Consider the following 18,950-nt stretch of genomic DNA (forward strand, 5'->3'; position numbering starts at 1 on the left):
CCTCAAACTTCTTTTCTAATTTGTTTTTTGGGGCACTTGTAACACATTACCTAAGAGAGACTGCACTGAAAATGGTGGGTGACCCTCAGATTAACCTTCAGAGCTATTAAATCCAGGATGCAGCTAAACCATGCCATTAATGGTACCAGCTTGAATTTTGAGTCCTGGATCCACAGGAAATACAGTGCAACAAAGAAGAGAGGAAGAGAGCTTTTCTAAGCACAGGGATCTCCAGACTCCAGGCCTGGTGAGTCTGAAACAGGAGGTCTGGTGTGGTGTCTGGGCAAATGTATGTGCGATTCTGACCTGCATCTGGGTTGTGAACCACTGCTCTAGAAGCTGTGAATTTTCTGACCACTAGTTACACAGCAGCAGGAACAACAGGGCTAGTAGATAGCAGTTTGTTAGTTAGGTGTTCATACAGTTATGTTATTAACAACCCATTCATTTTGGGTCCCTGGTTAATACTATTACTTTTTAAAGATGAAGTGATAATGATGATCGGGACCTCCTAGAGATCTAGAGAGGCCTGGGCCATGTCCTTATTTTGAGGCTCTTGGTGAATTAACAAAAAATGAAGAAATTCTAAAATAAGATATAAAAACTTATGGTTTAATTCTTTTAATTGCAATGTAATATGCGTATATCTTGCAATGTCAGTATTTTGCTATTGACAAGATAACCACGGGGTTTATAAAATACTAATTCATAGTGTAATAATGAATTATGTGTCATATAGTGGCAATGTGACACAAGTTTAGCATTATATGACGACGACTTTTTCCTTTTAATGTTTATCAATATAGCTCAGTGATTATCCATAGAACCCCTTTAGGAGACAACATCAAAAGTGTAAAATCAAGACAATTTATGAATGTGAGGTTTAGGCCAAAGGTCTTTGAGACTTTCCTTTGTAATAGGTCCTAATGTGTACAATTACTCAAAAAAATAAAAGTTAAAGTAATAACACATATCCATCTGAGGATTTTGCCCATGTTTTTGTCAATTTCATGAAACTGTAAGTGTTCCAGCACATACTTAAGCTCTCAAATTGCTTATTGAATTAAGCTAAAGAAAAGCACTTTGTTCTCTTGAAGAAATGCCATTATTTTCATAATAATTTGATGAGAATTTGGCATGAAATTATCTCTTGTACTATACAATCTGGTAGGAAACTTACAGCCGTTATTCTGCAGAGGACTTTCAGGATATCTACATCGCACGACATCTCAACTATTATTATCCTAAACTCATAGAATTGCACAGGAAAAATAAGACCCAGTGAACACTGAACTCCAGCCATTTTCTTTTCTCCAGATTGGCCTACAATCTTTGTTAATGTACACATACATCCTTAACCACTAGTGTTTAAACATTGCTCTGTGTTCTTTTTTCCACTTAAAGTTCCTGCAGATACACACTTCTCTATGTTGACACAGTCCTCACCTCTTGTCATTTTTAATAGCTATGTAATAATCCTATTGTTTGCTTAGTCATTTCCATATTAGACAGTTGGATTGCTTCCAGTTTTTTCCCTATTATAACTTGAGTTGCCAGGAACATCTGTGTAAACTTCCCCCCTGTGGATTATTTCTTTGGGGAAACATTCACAAATGGGAAAAATACCAGATGAAGGAGAATGAGTATTTTCATGCTTTTGGTTCCACGTTGCTATATTACTTTCCAGAAGAACCAATTTATAATGTCATTAGCTTTGTAATAATCTCAGCTGCAGGCTGTGAGACTGCTCAAAGTTTTGTTTGGTTTATTCCAGCTCCACGAGCATGTAGTGAGTACCTACTGTGTGCCAGACGTTATCCTCCATTCTAAGGATAAAAAGCTGAATAAGATACCATCCCTGCCCTCCAGAAGATGACAGTCCATTGGAGAGAAAGATGCAGAACAAATCATTTCAAGTCAATATGCAAAGTGCCACAGGTATGTGCACTAAAGAAGCCCAGGGAAAGTGCATACCCACAAAGTACTGAGGAAGAATTTCTGGAAGCAGTGATACTGAGCTGAACCTTGAGAATTGAATAGCAATTATTTGGACAAAATTTAGGAGGCTGAGGAAGGCCTGCTAAATGAACAGAATGGACAAAGGCACGGTGGAGTGTCCAGGATGCTTCAGGCAGTTTAGTATTGCTGAGCACAAAGTGGGAAACTGGGACTGTGTAAGGAAGAGGCTGAAGAGGTATGTAGGAGGCGAGTCATGATGGTTCTCAAATGCCATGTAGGGCAGAGGGAGCCATTGAAGGCTTTTAATCTATGACCTTACAGGGTTAGATGTGACATCGCTAACAGTTGTATGAAGGATGGATTTTCAAGGTACACAGCTAAAAGCCAGGAGAAGAGTTAGGAGGCTCTTGAAGTAAATGAACAAGACTGTCATGGATTAGGACAGTGTTGGCAGTTTGGTATAAGAATGGAGTAGATAAAATAAAATACATATTTTAGAAGCAAAATTGGCAAATCATACTTAAAACTTCTGCTCAGATATGGTACCCATCATATCCACTTATATTCTATGTTCAATCAAGTCATGTGGCCAAGCCAACATCAATGGGATAGAAAAGTGTACTCCTCTCATGGGGGAGGCAAGAGGAAGAAATGCAAATCATCAGACCATCTACCAGAGTGCTTTCCTTAGAGGGGAGATATTCCAAGGTGAATGTGAAACCACCAATCATCTCATATACTCTCTTCCTCCTCAGTTATTTCTCTGGTGCCCCCGTATGAATGTAGAAAGAATCTCACTCTGACTAGTATAAACAAACTATTGCTATGATTCTGGGGGAACATGGTTGAGAATGGGAAGGGACCAAGGAAATTCTGGAGAACCAAAGATAGGAGGGTAGCAGCTGTTTTGTAGTTGGAAGAGCCTGTTTAGATTCCAATGACCAACCACTGTTCTTTCCTGTCCTTGTGTCAGCTTAAGAATCAAAGTTCTAGGACTGACCACTGGGTTGGCTGAGCTTAGGTCAAGTGTCCACCCCCTGACTGTACTGGATAAAGAAAGGAAGGGCGTGAATCACCTTCAGCTTCCAAATGAAAGATGGTACCAGAACTTCACCCTCCCACCAATGCTACATATAGTCAGGGAGAAAACATTTCATATTAGGAAATTATAGTGGGGGTGGCATATTAGGGAGAGGAAAACTGATGCTCAGGGGAAAAAAAGGAAAAGGAAAAGAAAACATCCACAATAAACCTCTCGATCTAATTTGATCCACCTGAAGTTTACTATAGTGCATGGTGGGAGTGTAGCTAATTCTTCTCCAGGCTGATCATTTTAATAAAATAGCAACATGCTCTTTTATAGATGTATTATTGCTGTCTTTGTCATATTGATTTGTTACCATTGTTCACATCTACTTCTAGAAATGTTATTCTCTTTCACTGATCAATGTACCTGTTTTTAATTCAGCAGGATATAATTTTGAAAATCACTGCTTCATAATGGGATTTTTATTTTTAAAGGGAGAATTTATCACCGTTTTTCTTTTTCTGGAAAAAAATGTACTCTTACTTGCTTATTCTTTTGGACAAAGCTGACACTGGTAACTCTTCAATTGCCTCAGTCTCCCACTGTGATCAACTGAAGTCAGTTTAAGTTTGTTCCACTTCCTCCTCCACAGGTATGCACACCTGCACACCAGAACACCTGGGATGATATGGGTGAAACATACATCACATCATTAATATAGAAGCGTTGGCCCCATGGGCCTTATTACAGCATATCTTCTTTACCATATGCCTTTTCCTCTGGTGCCAGAAAGACTGCAGCTGAGTCCACACCCCTTTGGTAGCCATGAAGATTCTTTTATCTACCAGGACACCAGGAAACTATCACCTTTGTCTCTCCCTTTCCCAGGCTTAGTCATTATCTCTCAAGTTCTCAGACATATACAACAATCACTGCAACCTGGATTATAACATCTGCTTGTTTCATACATACAGAGCCATAATAAGTCTTAAGCCCTCCCTCAACTTTTAGACAACTTGAACAGCTTCATTTTTAGTGTGTCTCTTCCAGGCAAGAGAATGTTGAATATTGGTTTTCTTTTTTTTTTAACTTTGCTTAAAGCCTATTTTTAATAGAAGAATTCAGTCATTTCACATTAAACATGATAGTGAAGCAAGGGTGTATCTTCCAACACCCTGAAAGTTGATTGTTATTGCCCTAGTTATTTGTTGTTGCTTTTTTTCTAACAAATGGTTTCTTTATTGGGTTTTCAACTCTACTTGCTTTTGAATTAGGTGAAAAAATAACTTTTGTAGTCCACCCTTTTTCCTTACAAATTTAGCACTTTAAAATTTATTTCTGCCCTTACTTTCTATGCTAAAAAAAAAAAATGTTAAATGACCTTTGAAAAAACAGGGCAGTGGTTTCTATAAGGTAGATCTCTATGTATAGAATGAAAACATGGCGCTTGAGTCCTGAGTCTGTGGTTCTATCCCCATAGATCATTTTCTGCCCTTTCTGTCTGGCCTGCTCTGTGCCCCAGCAGGCTTACTCCTGTGGACCGCCTCACTCAGGTTCTCTGGCCGGAAGTTTTCGATTGGGTTCAGCCAATGAGAAGCACCAGCAAGAGACTGGAGCATGAGAGGAAAGAAGTCAGAGTATTCCTTTCCTGTTTTCCCTCACTTCAGCTCCGTCTTTTGCAGTAACTGTATCCCTCTTTGGCTATAGTTCCACTGGATGGCCCTGACTCTATGGTTTCAAGTTTCACTGGGCTCCAGTTTACATATTTCCTCTCCTATGTACTGTAAGCTGTAAGAATGGTAATAGCTTTCCTCCATTGCGATCTGTAGGTACTTCCCCATCTCCTCTTTGTTGGCTTAACACTGCTCAACCTCTTATAAGGAAACTTTTCCTTAAATCTCGCCACTTGAAACACCTGGGGTGAGTTCTTTTTCCTGCCAGGACCCTTTCTTATACAGACATTTTTCCAAGGTGAGACTCATAGCTGTCACTCAATGTATTGACAGGTCTCAGTTGATTTATTCATTCCATTATTGATGGACATTTATCATATTTTCAATTGACTTGTTTATTAGAAACAATGCTACATTGAACCTCCTTGCGTTGGGTATGTGTGTGTATGTGTGTGTACACACTTGGTATTTTCTGTAGGAGAGAGTCCTAAAATTGGAATGTTACATGTTTTGAACTTGATAAATGGCATACATATTTTGAATTTGAGAAATATTTTCTCTCCCTCCTAGGCCGAGAGTCAACAATTTCCTTTCCCGGGAATATACTTACATCTAATGAGCAACAAACAAGCTATAGCTAAGTGAGGCTCTGGTTTTAAAAAACAAAAAAAGTAAAGCTCCAGTAAAACATGCAGATTAGACCATTAATCCAAAGAAATCATGGATTTTTTAAAAAATACAGTAAGTCTTTATAAGGGCATTTCTAAATCCTACAGCTATTCAGACAATGTAATCCTTCGATCAGCTTTATTTCAAGGAAAGAGAACAATTTCTGACTATTTGAACTAATCTGACCAGGAAAAGTTTCAGTAGTCCGTAAGTATACTAGATTAAGCACATGATTAAGCAAAAAAATCCAAAAAACATTCTGACGGTAAGTTTCAGAATACATTCACATACTATATAACTTTTCTTTGGCGCCCAGAAACCAAGATGTTGACTATCACACTGTAGATTTAAGTTTACAAGGCTGAATACCTCAAAAAGGAGGGTGGGTTCAAGGAGGCAAGATAGAGATGTGCATTGAGCACTGAATATAATAAATTAAAAATCTAAATTTCCATCAGTAGGGAAATGATTAAACTTTAGTGTATCCATACTATGGAATATTGTGCTGCAGTTTTAAAATGTACTTCCTTGATAGTGAGGTTGAGCACTTTTCAGATGCTTACAGTGGTTTGGGGCCCATATCTTCCTATATGGATTATTTGCTCATATCTTTTGCCCAAATTTCTATTGTGTTGCTTTTTTTTCTTATCCACATATAGAAGGTTTACTATGATATAGATACTAATTCTTGTTATGTATGTAGCAAATATTTTCTTTTTCTTCCGTTCAGTTTGCTTTAATTTTACTCCTGGTGTTTTGTGGTCCTCACATCATGTAACCAAATTATGAATCTATCAATATGGCTTTTTGCTTTTCTGTATCTTCTAATAACAATGATAATAGACTCTTCTAGGCTCTTAATACCACTTCAATTAATATTTGTGAATAGTAAGAAGTAGAAATTTAGTATCTTCTTCCAAATGGAAGGCCGACTATCCCAACATCTTTCCCAGAAGCCCCATCTTCTTGTCTTTCATGGACTCTGGTCATGCCCATCTCTAAACTGGTCACTGTGGACAGGCTGACTGGATATGCTGATTCGTTTAAGTCGATCGAGGCAGCAACTAGAGCTAATGATGGGGTCAGTCCCTCTCAATAAACTGAATGAATGAGGCGTAGTATCCAAAATAAATTCTGGAAAACTATTCCTTGTAGAAAGTACAATAAGTGCTGACAGCAAAAAACAAAACAAAACAAAACAAAAAAAAAACAGATGTCCACCGTATAACCTTATGACTTACTAAGTCCCCATATTTCTATTAATTTATTTGTCCATTCCTACATCAATACCACATTGTTTAAATTGCTAAAGGCTGTGTAGGCTTTATATCAGCTCATCATACCAGATAGCAAGGAAGTTATCCAAGACAACTAGAGTTGTGTCAAAGTGACCCACGAGGCAATGCTGGGTAGATAGCGGGACAATTAGAGCTTCACCAAGGAAAATAATTGCAATGAATTGAAATCCATCAAACATATATAAAACCATGAGTTCATAATGGGTTTTTTTAAATCCAGAAAACAAACCTTCCCCGCACCCCCCCAACTAACCGGTCACTTTTGGAGGATAGAAGGAAACTAATGCAATATCCTGGAAACTGGTAAATAAAAGGACAGAGCAAGGATTTATCCTGCCTTTCCTCTATGAACTTTACCACTAGGAGCAAGGAAGAGCTATAAAAGGCAGGAGAGGTTTGCACAACTCTGTGAATACACTAAAACCATTGAATTATACTCTTTAAATAAGTGAATTGTATGGTGTGTGAATTACATCTCTATAAAGTGGTTCAAGAAAGTCAAGAGAGTGGTTACTTTGGAGGAAGGAAGAGAGTTGAGATGGGGAATAGGACACACAGAGGGGCTTCTGGGGTGGCTAACAAGATTCTACTTCTTGACCTGGGTGGTGGTTACAAATATATTCTCATTATAATAATTTGTCCTGTGCAGTTTTCTAATTTGTGCTTTATTTTTCAGTAATAAGTGAAGTGAAGTAAATCATTACTATTGAAAGAGTGGGTGAGAAGCAGGAGCCCGGGGCTAATTCTTCACTGAGCCTTGTTGCCTGGAAATATGAGTTCAGGGTCCAATCTCTTCGAATTTCCTTGGAGATGATGGTGTGGGCAACAATTACTGGATTTTTTTTTTAATAGTTATCTTGTTTTAGAGAAGGTTTTACTCAGTTAAAAAACAGCTGTAGAAAGGCAAATGCTGTCTGATTCCTTTTAAATGAGGTATCTTAACTAGGCAAATTCATAGAAAGAAAGTAGAATAGTGGTTACCAGGGACTATTGGGAGGAAGAAACAGGAAGCTTTTGTTTAATGGGTACAGAGCTCCTGTTTGGGATGATGAAACCATTATGGAAATGGATAGATGTGGTTCACATTTCAATCAATAGACTCTGAGTAAAGCAGATTATTCTCCATAATGTGGGTGGGTCTCGTCTAATTGGTTGAAGACCTTAAAACTAAAGACTGGAGTTTTCCAAAGAATAAGCAAACCTGCCTCAAGATTGCCATGTCCACTCCTGCCTGAGTTTCCAGCCGGCCAATTTCACATTCAAAATTGCAACATCAACTTTTCCCTGAATTTCTAGCCTGCCAGTCTGCTCTACCAATTTGTAGCCTGCCAGTCTGCTCTACCAAGTTTCTTGTTCCTTTTCTTGTGCTGTGCTTGTCCTCGTTGGTATCAGAGTTAAGCCAGGCTTGTAAAACATTGTACAATGTGGTTAATATACCTAACGCCACTGAGCTGTACATGAAAAAATGGTTAAAATGCTAAATTTGATGTTATGTGTATCTTACCACAATAAAAAAATACCACAAAACTGTACAAAAAGCAATTGTAGAAGAAGGAAGGGAGGCTCACTATATGACTTAATAAACGAATTGAAGGAAAATGTAAACATTCTTGAAAAGATTAACCATATTAAGAAATAGATAGGGCCTAGAGTTATCCTGAAAAGATGCCAGCCTTCATAAAGAGTCACGGGGAGCAGCAAATCTGGAGGCTATTGAAGAGAAGCCATACAGGTCCAATTCTGTGTTCTGTGATAAAACAGGTTTGATAGAAAAGAATCGAGAAAAAAAAAAGAAAATCGATTGCTGGCATTATAAGAAAGGGAAAAGCTCTAGAACAGAAATCAAAATCCATGCACTCACTTGGACTTGTTCAGCTGGCAGCATATTCTACTGGATAGCTCTTCACCACAGGGTCAGCTTCATCTGAGAGGAGATCTTTTTACACCTCTCCATTCAGAGTCTCCTCTTCGCTCTCAGACTTTGTTCTTCTGCCTTGTATTCGTTGGGATTGTCCAGAGAAACAGAATCTATAAATAGAGAGAGAAAGATTGCTTTTAAATAATTGGCTCATACGATGGTAGGGAGGGCAGGTCTGAAATTTGTAAAGCAGGCTGGCAGCCTAGACATTCAGGGAAGAGTTGATGTTGCAATTTTGAGTGCAATTTGCAGGCCAGAAATTCAGACAGGAGTAGACAATTCTTTGGAAAACTTGTCTGTGCTTTCAAGGCCTTCAACTGATTAGATGAGACCCACCTACATTATGGAGAATGATCTGCTTTACTCAAAGTCTATTGATTTAAATGTAGATCACATCAAAAAAAAAAAAATACCTTCATAGCAACATCTAGACTAGTGTTTGAGCAAACAACTGGGCACCATAGCCTAGCCACATTGACACGTATAATTAACACCACGTGCCTCATTCTCCAGGTCACAGTGCTTTGTTGGTGGACCAAGGGGGCCTCTTCTCCCTCCTGCTTCTCCAGAAATCATGGAATATCCCAGAATCCTTTCCACCAAAGAATTTTTCCCTGGCCTACCGCATCCTTTAGCACAAAGAGAAATATCTATCCACCAAAACATTTACCTCATTTTATTCTCCCATGTACTATTTCACTCTATCATCCCTATATCTTGACATGTTGGGTTCTCTTCAGGGTTGATTCAGCTTTCAATCAAACATCTTACTGAACAAGAGATTTTTTTTAAATCTCTTTGCAAAATTAATTTTGAATTGTTGCTCATTTTTAGTTTAGGGAATTGCTATTACTTAAGTGATTATATCTTTACTCAAATGGAAGACTTACAGAATTGTGATTCTTATGATATGTTTTGTAAGTAAAGTTAATTTAAACATTTTTTAAAAAGTTATTGGTTTACTGCTGTTTTCCCATCTCCCAGAAGAGTACCTGGCATGTAATAGGAGCTCCATAAATATTTGTTGAATAAATCTGTTGATGTTTAGGTAATAATGTTATTTTAGACTCTTCTTGCATTCTAAGATAAATTGTAATTTGTTATGGTGCATTACTCTTTCAGAATGTCTAAATTAAATGTACTTATTGAGTGACTGATCAGTTCTTCTCTGTTCCTATATGGGATTGGGCCTGTTTTTTTTCTTGTGCTGTCTTTGTCCCGATATCAGAGATAAGCCAGGCATATTTCATATCACACAGCTTTGCATTTTATTCTGTGCTCTGGAATGGCTTGGATAGGATGGGAATTACTTTTTTTTTTTTTTTTTTAAGATTTTATTGAAGGGGAACAGGACTTTATTGGGGAACAGTGTGTACTTCCAAGACTTTTTTCCAAGTCAAGTTGTCCCTTCAATTTCGGTTGTGGAGGGTGCCATTCAGCTTCAAGTTGTTGTCCTTTCAGTCTTAGTTGTGGAGGGTGCAGCTCAGCTCCAGGTGCAGTAGCTGTTGCTAGTTGCAAGGGGCGCTGCCCACCACCCCTTGCGGGACTCAAGGAATCGAACTGGCAACCTTGTGGTTGAGAGCCTGCGCTCCAACCAACTGAGCCATCTGGGAGCTCAGCGGCAGCTCAGCTCAAGGTGTCGTGTTCAATCTTAGTTGCAGGGGGCGGAGCCCACCATCCCTTGTGGGACTCGAGGAATTGAACTGGCAACCTTGTGGTTGAGAGCCCACTGGCCCATGTGGGAATCGAACCGGCAGCCTTCGGAGTTAGGAGCACGGAGCTTCAACCACCTGAGCCACCAGGCCGGCCCCGGGAATTACTTTTTCCTCGACTATAGTAGCCCCCCATATCCACAGAGGATACATTCCAAGACCCTGAGTGGATGCCTGAAACTGTGGCTAGTACTGTACCCTATCTACATATACTAAGTTTTTTCATATACGTACAAACCTGTGATCAAGTTTAATTTATAAAATAGGCACAATAAGAGATTAACAACGATAACAAGAAATAGAACAATGTAATAAAAGTTATGTCAATGAGGCATTAATAAGGGTTACTTGAACACAAGCACTGGGGTATCACGGCAGTCAATCTGATAATCCAGACAGCTACTAAGTCACTAAAGGATGGGTAGTAAGTATCTACAGCATGGACACCCTGGGCAAAGGGATGATTCACATTCCAGACAGGATGAAGACTGGGATGCTCAAGATTTCATCATGCTCGGAACGACACAGTTTAAAACTTTTTGTTTATCTGTTGGTTATGAAAAAGAATTGTGATTTCTGGAATGTTCTATTTAATATTTTTTGGACTGCGGTTCATCGCAGGTAACCAAAACCGTGAAAGTAAAACCACAGATAAGGGGGACTACTGAATCTTCAAATGCACCTTTTTGCCATATTTGAGTTATGTACAAAGAGAGACATAAAACAAAGAAGTGGTCAGTGGAGACCACAATATCGACTTATCCTGATAAAAGCCGCGGGAGAGTTAGCTTCGCATGAAAGCCAAGTGAGCTTTCTGATACTGAACCACACAATTATATAAACGTAACCAGCCACGCCCAGCAGCACCGACAGGCAGGTCTCATCACAGGGGTATTATCCTGCCCTACAAGAAGTAGCACTTGCATTTTCTGGGGCTGACTGGCTCCCAAAGAAGAGAATGAAACCAAGCCCATCATGCTCAATTTATTATTTCAAATGCACCAATCAGATAAATCACCGCCTCCAAGAACACAGAAGATATACTAAATCGAGTTCCTTCACTTGAAAGATGAATTCATCTCCTGTTGCCACTGTAACAAATTACCACAAGCATAGTTACTTTAAAACAACACAAATTTATTTTCTAATAGTTCTGGAGGTCGGAGGTCCAAAATCCACTTAGCCGAGCTAAAGTCAAGGCATTGATAGGGCTGGTGCCTCCTGGACGCTCTGAGGGAGAATCTGTTTTCTTGCCTTGTTCAGCTTCTAGTGGTCACCTGTATTTCTGGACTTGGTGGCTCCTTCCTCCATCTCCAAGGTTCGTCACTCCCATCTCTGCTTCTGTCACCACATCACCTTCTTGTGTGCCTCTGACTCCTCCTGTGGCCTTCTTATAAGGACCCTTGTGATCATAGCAAGCCAACCAGATAACCCAGGATAACCTCCCCACCTCAGGATCCTTAACTTAAGCACATCTGCACAGCTCTTTTTGCCACATAAGGTCATGTAGTCACAGGTTCTGGGAATTAGGACGTGGACATGTTTGGGGCACCATTACTCAGCTTATGACAGGAAGTAATACCAAGAATTGGTTAAGAATGATTCCCCACTAATATTCCCTTGATTCTTGTTCTCTTAAACCATTCATTTAGCTATTAAGCTCGCGTCAAGCAGAGGTGTGTCTGATAGCCTCAAGAGAGGATCTCAGTGGCCTACAAGGTAGTCCTGCCCCACCTTCATGAGGCGACCCTTCCCTCTTACATCAATCAACTTTGTACCTTCCTCAGGATACTGGTGAGCAAGGGAGATTTTGCTCCTGAAAGGTTCCAAAATAGCTCCCTCTAATGCATTAATTAAATCATTCAATGCCATCCTGTAGCCAAGGCTGAAATTTTATTCGTTTTCCTATTACCCATTTTTATTATGCCTATCCATATTGTCCACATAGCACATCAGAGGGCCAGCAATGAGATTAAATGACAAAAGGACACTATTTCAATAATAATATGCACATGAAACTTCAATAACAAAATGCCAATAATGCTCAGAAAAAAGTTTTTAACATAAACCTCTTCCCTTCATCAAATATCCAGGGAGAAATTAATATCCAAGAAATGAAATCAAAATCATGAGACATTAAAGTTCAAGGAAAGTAACGTTTAAAACAAAATGATCTTGTTTTTGTGAGTTAAAACTCAAGGAAGTTAAAATCCAAAATTCATCTTCCCCAATTTCTTATTCTGCTCTGTTTCAGCTGGAGGGGATTTCAACGCCTCAGAGAAAGTCAGAGATCTTTCAGCAACTGCAGCGTAAGCTGTATCTCACTGGAATGGGGGCAGTTTCCACAGACTCTCCAAGTTAGAAAACAATAATACCAGCAAGTCTGTAATGTACCTTTTTTCTCTCTCCCTCTAAAGAGTCTATAGCTTTAGTAGAACATGCAACATGATTCTAGTACTAGTTCCCCACCCACCATATTCATAAAACAAGTGAATTCCGAGCAGGCACGCCAAGCAAAATATACACAGAATTAGTCACTTGGGTTGCTAAGAGTACTTTGTGTGGTCAAAGACTGTTGTAGAGACCACAGCCTCACCAAGATGTCAACTGATTGCTACCAAGAATCCGGAATCTGTCGCCTGTGAATTAAAATCCAGTTAGGAGAAATCTGTGCTAGCTACAGGGAAACTCCTGCACTGTGGCACCCTGTAGTCACCATTTCCATGAAGCTCCACTCAGGATACTGTCTCTTCTCTCAGGCAGAGCACCTGAGGGGGCATTGCCTTCTTGCAAAGTTTAGAAACGTGCAATGGCAACATCCTCCATCATCAGACCTTATTTGCGGAGCTGTGCTTTCCCACCCAGAATTCAAAGCCTTTTCATCCCCATGTCCCCTTTGATCTTTTGGTGCCTGCCCGGCAGCGCTGCAACGGAGGTGAACTCTGTCTAGTAACAGAGCTCCCACACGAACGAGTGAACATTTTTACCCTGTGCTGCCGTGGCTGTTTCCCCTGCCTCCCTCTGTGGAATTCCTGAGGCCTAAGAAAACCATCACCTGCGGAGGGTTTCTCCATCACATTTAAGTAACCAGTTTCTAGCAGTCTTGGGTTCCAGGAAAGGGAACGATCCGTGAGCCACATGAATGCAAACAGTCCATCCACCCTGCCCTCTTTTGCCCTTAAAGTAAGTTCAAAATAACATGAACAAGGAATTAAAATTTGGGCTGTTTGTTTACATTACCCACCTAGCCCTAGCAGTAGCACATTGAAAATTAATCTCTCACTAATGCTTTGTGGTCCCGAGTACCCAGCTGCCCCATGGTTTAAAAACAGCAAATATTTTCCCACTCCTTTAATATCTGAAAGGACAGTATATGAAAAGACTGTTTATTTCTCCCTATAATTGAATCCTTGCCTCAGCTCTAACTGTTTATTAAATCCTCTTCAGCCTGCTGGCCCCTGCAAGGCCCTCTCCTGGTCCCTGTGCCCGTGCCAAGGCCCTCTTACGGCCTCTGAGTGGCTTTTCTAAGGTCTTTTTCCCCAGGCCACAGCTGTTAAGAGCCAACTGCTCCACCATAAAGGCCTACCTGGCCCAACAGAAGCCTATCCACATGGCCAAGATTGAAATGCCCTGTACACACACTCAAGAACAAGACCGCAGGACCAAGGCCAATCCCCTGCCACTCCAGAAGGCGCCCTCACTCTGTGTGTATTCATTTACTTCTCCTTAATTGTGCTCCTGATTTCTTTCATATCAATTTTCTGGCCAAATGCATCAAATGTTGGAACACGGAAGGGACACCCAATAAAAAGCACCCTCCCTCCTTTTCTGAGTCCAAAACAAATGAAGAAATAAGATAAAGGAATGGAAGAAGAAGGCCAAATTATTACTTAATTCCTTACAAAGCTGGGCTGCACGATGCCGTTTCATATGTGAGTCAGAAGAGTTTCCCAACAGTAAGCCGCAGAATAAGCTGCAACAACTCTGGTCCAAAGTCGACTTGCCTTGTCAGGGGTGGGGGAAGCAGCCTGCCCCAGAGCACACTTTGTACTGGCTGGATTCCAAAAAGGGAAGGGGCCGGGAACGAGCTGAGCATGCCCACTTCATTTTCCCCAAACTTGCCAACTAAATCATGCCCTCCTCAGTTCAGGGCAGAGTTAAGAAAGGGCAGAGAAAAACCAGGTGTTACACGAATGTAACTCCCTTCACCTGGAAGGTCAGTGTTTGAATTTTTGAATTTTTTTTTTTTTACTAGTAAAATACATGTAGGTATTACGTGGGTAATAACTTGATTTTAACTAAATAACTTGTTTTTTATTAAACTAAGATAGTAGATGCTGCTACCGGGTGGGACTGGGGTGCTATGGTTATAATCTGGAGGTCTGCGGGTAAGATTTATCAGGTATTATCAATGAGCATTAGGGGATGATTTCCCACTCTTTTAAATAGTTTTCCATATGTCTTTACGAAAACACTTAAGTTTGTACATTTATTAGCCATGCCCTTAAAAACCTGATTCACAATTTGGGGCAAGATTTAAACAAAAGTTTTTCTCAATCACAGAGATAAATGTTTTCAGCCTTCTCAGATCCCTCCCCTTGCCCCTTCTATTACTTTTATCTATGCTCCACCCACATGAAGCTCTTCCCACTTCCAGACTTGAATGAAATGGCCACACTACAAAGTGTAAAACTAATTTCCTGAGTGGTCACAGAGCAGCCAGATGACACCGTCTGGGAGATCAGGGAATTTAGCTCTGTGTAGGATAAACCTTGGCCAAGGAAAAGGAGACAGCAGGGAGCAGGCAGATAAATGCCCTCTTCTTTCTCTCTTTCTTGGATTATCCTGGTGCAGTTTCTTTCCACAACCTTTCTGAAGAATTCCTGAGTACTTAGCAAACACACCCGCTGAAAGGTCTGCTAGTATTGGAAAGACCACTTTGCATCCTTCCTTCCCTTTTTCCTCACTCTCACCACCTGAAACTATTTGGGCTGGGAGCCTCAGTTTAAGGCCCATCTCAGTGATTAATGCCTCCAAAATCCCACAAACCTAACACTTACTGAGTGTTTCTTAGGGAGGCAAAGAGACCATTACATTCCACATGATATAGAAAACCTTCCTTTTAAATGTTCTTTGGATTTCTTTCTCTTTCCTCAAACGTTCTATGGCTTATAGCTCATCCATCTCTACTTTCTCTTCTCTTCAATCTTCTCATAAAAATTTCTTCCCAGTATCGCCCTCATTCTGTGGTGAGCTGAGCAATTTGGTCTCCTCTTGGCATTTTAATTCCCCTCACTGCCAATACCCTGCTTAACTCAAGAAAGGCCCTCTAGTGAGCTGAGTACACAAAGCATTCATTCTTCCTCAGAGACAAGAAGGGAGGTATTGCCAGTACATCATTTTAAAACATTTTCCCTCTGTCCCACAGGCATAAAACAAAATCCCAAGCAGGCAGTAAGTGGAGGGAAGAAAACGCTGTGTCGGCGTGAAGCAAATATGGCATCCAGGTAAGCACAAGTCTGCCGTGATAGCCGGTGAAGGGAAAGCCGACCAGGAACGCGGATCCTAAGGCAGGGGCAGACACTGCATAGAACTGGGTTCAAATGAGGCCAAATCACCTGTGCAAGAGGAGGCCAGGAGCTGAGAAAGGGTTTTCAGGAACACTGGGCACGGGCACCAGGAGTGCAGTTTAATACTCAGTAAATATTACACTCAATAAACACCCCTCGGATTTATTGCCAGGATCACAACCGATCCCTGTGGCCATAGACTGATTCTGAAAGTGGACACACAGATCACCCACGTAGAGTCCAAGGTTGAGCACCCAGGAAGCCAAGCAGTTCCCTACTCCTAACACTTCCTCCTCATCCTTAAGAATAATACATGCTCTGTATGTATTAGCTTTCTATTGCTGCTGTAACAAGTGACCACAAACGTAGTGGCCTGAATCCACACAAACAGTACCGTAGGCTGGAAGTCCAATACAGGTCTCACTGGACTGACATCAAGGTGTTGACAGGGCTGTGTGCCTTTCTGGGCTCTGGGGAGAAGCCTTTCTCTTGCCTTTTCCAGCTTCTAGAGGCCATCACCATTCCGTGGCTTATGGCCCATTCCGCCCTCTTCACAGCCAGAGGGAGCAGGTTGAGTCTTCTCATCACTTCACGCTGACCTACTCTGCCTTCCTCTTCTACTTTTCAAGGCCCTTGGGATTACACTGGGTCCACAGGGCTAATCCAACATAATCTCCCTATTTGAGGGTCAGCATTTTAGCAAACTTAGTTCCATCTTCAACCTTAACTCCCCTTTGCCATGTCACATAACATGTGCATGGATTGTGGGGGTTAAGACACGTACATCTTAGGGGAGCCAGGATGCTGCCTACCAAATGGTGATAAGTACTATGGAGAAAAACAAAGCAAGGATTGGGGAGAGTGAGTAACCAGAGTCATGTCTCCCTCTGACCAATGCTGGAAAGCTTCTCTGTTTTTCGCTTTTAAGGATTTGTTTGATTTGATTGGGCCCAACTGGATAATCCAAACTATTCCCCCATCCCAAGGGTCTTACCATTAATCACACATGTAAAGACTCTTTTGCCACTTAACGTAACAGTCACAGGTTCCAGTGATTAGGGTGTCGACCTCTTTGGAGAGCCATTGTTCTGTGTGCCACATCTTATCTATGATGGAATTTTCTAGGCATCTAAGCTTGTCAGTGACTCTGAAATTTCCAACTGGTGCTCTGTCAAAATCCCTTGCAGAGAATTCAACCTGTAGATATGATTATTTCAATTAATCAGAAAGCAGAAGTTAAGATGTTTCACTATTAGTTCCCTAGACTGGAAAAATGTGTGCATCCTTCCTTTGACCAGGAAGTGAAGCAGCTGTATGATGCCATCACCACCACCATCCAGATGCAAAAGAGTTACATCAGCCCAAGTAATGCCCTGGTGTTGCCTCTATGTAGTCAACACATCTCCTCACCCTAAGACCCTGGCATCCACTCATATGGTCTCCACCCCTTTACTTTTTGCCTTTCTGAAAATGCCATGTAAATGGAATCATATGGTCTGTAGTCTTTTGGTTTGGGATTCTTTCACTTAGCAAAATGCACTTGAGATCCACCCATATTGTTGTGTGTTATCAATAGTTCCTACCTTTTTATTGCTGAGTAGTATTCCGTTGTACGGATGTGCCACAGTTTGTTTATCCATTCGATTGTTGATAGACATTTGGGTTTCCCATTTTTGGTAATTATGAATAAAGTTGCAATGAACATTCATGTACAGTGCTTTGTGTGAAAGTTTTCATTTCTCTTGGGTAAACATCTAGGATTACTGGTCATATGGTAAGTGTATGTTTGTCTTTATAAGAAACTGCCACACTCTTTTCTAAAGTGGCTGTACCATTTTGCATTGCTACAAACAATGTATGAGAGCTTCAGTTGCTCTATGTCCTTGCTAGCTGTTAGTGTTGTCAGTTTTTGTTTTCTTTCAGTTCGGTTTGGTTTGGGTTTTTAGCCATTCTAATAGGTATCTGATATTATCTCATTGTGGTTTTAATTCACAATTCCCTAATTACTAATAATGTTGAGTATATTTTCATGTGTTTATTTGACATCCATATATCTTCTTTCATGAAGTATCTGTTCAAAATCTTTCATCCATTTTTGATTGGGTTGTTTGTTTTCTTATCAGTAAGTTTTAAAAGTTCACGTATATTCTACATATAAGCCCTCTGTCTAATGTGTGATTTGAAAATATTTCTCTGACTTTGTGGCTTGTCTTTTCATTCTTTTAACAGTGTTTTTCACAAAGCAAAAGTTTTTAATTTTGATGCAGTCCAATTTATGAATTTTTTCATTCATGGAACATGCTCTCAGTGTCATCTCGAAGAACCCCTTACTTCATCCAAGGTCAAAGATTTTTTTCCCTATGTTTTCTTCTAGAAGTTTTATAGTTTTACATTTTATATTCAGGCTTATGATATAGTTTGAGGTGATTTTTGCATAAGATGAAAGGTATAGATTAAGGTTCCTTTTCTTTTTTTTTTTTTTTTTTTTTTTTGCACAAGGTTGTTACTTGTTCCAATACCATCTACTGAAAAGATGATCCTTTATACATTGAATTGGTTTTGGACTTTTGTCCAAAATTAGTTGACAATTAACAGGTAGATCTATTTCTGGACTCTTCTGTTCCATTGATCTTTGTGTCTCTCCCTATGAAAACCACTCTTTTGATTACTGGAGCTTTGTTGAACAGATAAATCTATTTTTAATGGAAAAATCTCCATCACTCAAGTTGTGTCACCCTGAGCCAGTTATATAACCTCTCTTAACCCCAATTTACTCAAGTATGAAAAGAAGATATTAGCAGCACCTAAGGGAAAGCGTGATGATAGGGACGGATGAGACAGGAATGGAGGGTGTGGTAACGGATACTGCTTGTTTACTTGTCTAGCTCTCCCCCTTTCTTCCAGGATCACCATCTCCTTCAAGTGGGCAACAGCTCCCCCTACTCGCTCAAGTACCTGGTCCTATTATAGTTGCCCATCATACTACCATGTCCCCACCCTGCCCACCAGGAATGGTCAAGGACACACAGGAGCCAAGCAAGCCGATTAGACTTTCTCCCTTTGGTGCTATGGAAGATTGAATTACTGGCCCTAATTTTTGCTCCTCTCTCTATCCACACCCTCT

The 18,950-nt window shown here is 40.4% G+C and overlaps 1 protein-coding gene and 1 long non-coding RNA gene across 3 annotated transcripts in view; one reads left to right on the forward strand and one right to left on the reverse strand.

The window, feature by feature from the left end:
• The window catches only part of APOLD1 (apolipoprotein L domain containing 1), a 40,438-nt gene that overhangs the window by 6,970 nt on the left and 14,518 nt on the right, over positions 1 to 18,950 (reverse strand). For both annotated transcript variants that reach the window (XM_019744795.2, XM_019744790.2), the window contains exons 4-5: positions 8,488 to 8,654; positions 3,530 to 3,664 (exon numbers count right to left, since the gene is read on the reverse strand). The gene's annotated coding sequence lies outside the window, so the exon portion shown is untranslated. The remainder of the gene's footprint in view (positions 1 to 3,529; positions 3,665 to 8,487; positions 8,655 to 18,950) is intronic.
• Positions 14,368 to 17,512, forward strand: LOC109454298 (uncharacterized). The gene is made up of 3 exons (XR_002138456.2): positions 14,368 to 14,472; positions 15,685 to 15,763; positions 17,125 to 17,512. It is a non-coding gene; the product is annotated as an uncharacterized LOC109454298 (long non-coding RNA).

This window comes from Rhinolophus sinicus, linkage group LG02, assembly GCF_036562045.2.
Source record: "Rhinolophus sinicus isolate RSC01 linkage group LG02, ASM3656204v1, whole genome shotgun sequence".
Lineage (NCBI taxonomy): Eukaryota > Metazoa > Chordata > Mammalia > Chiroptera > Rhinolophidae > Rhinolophus > Rhinolophus sinicus.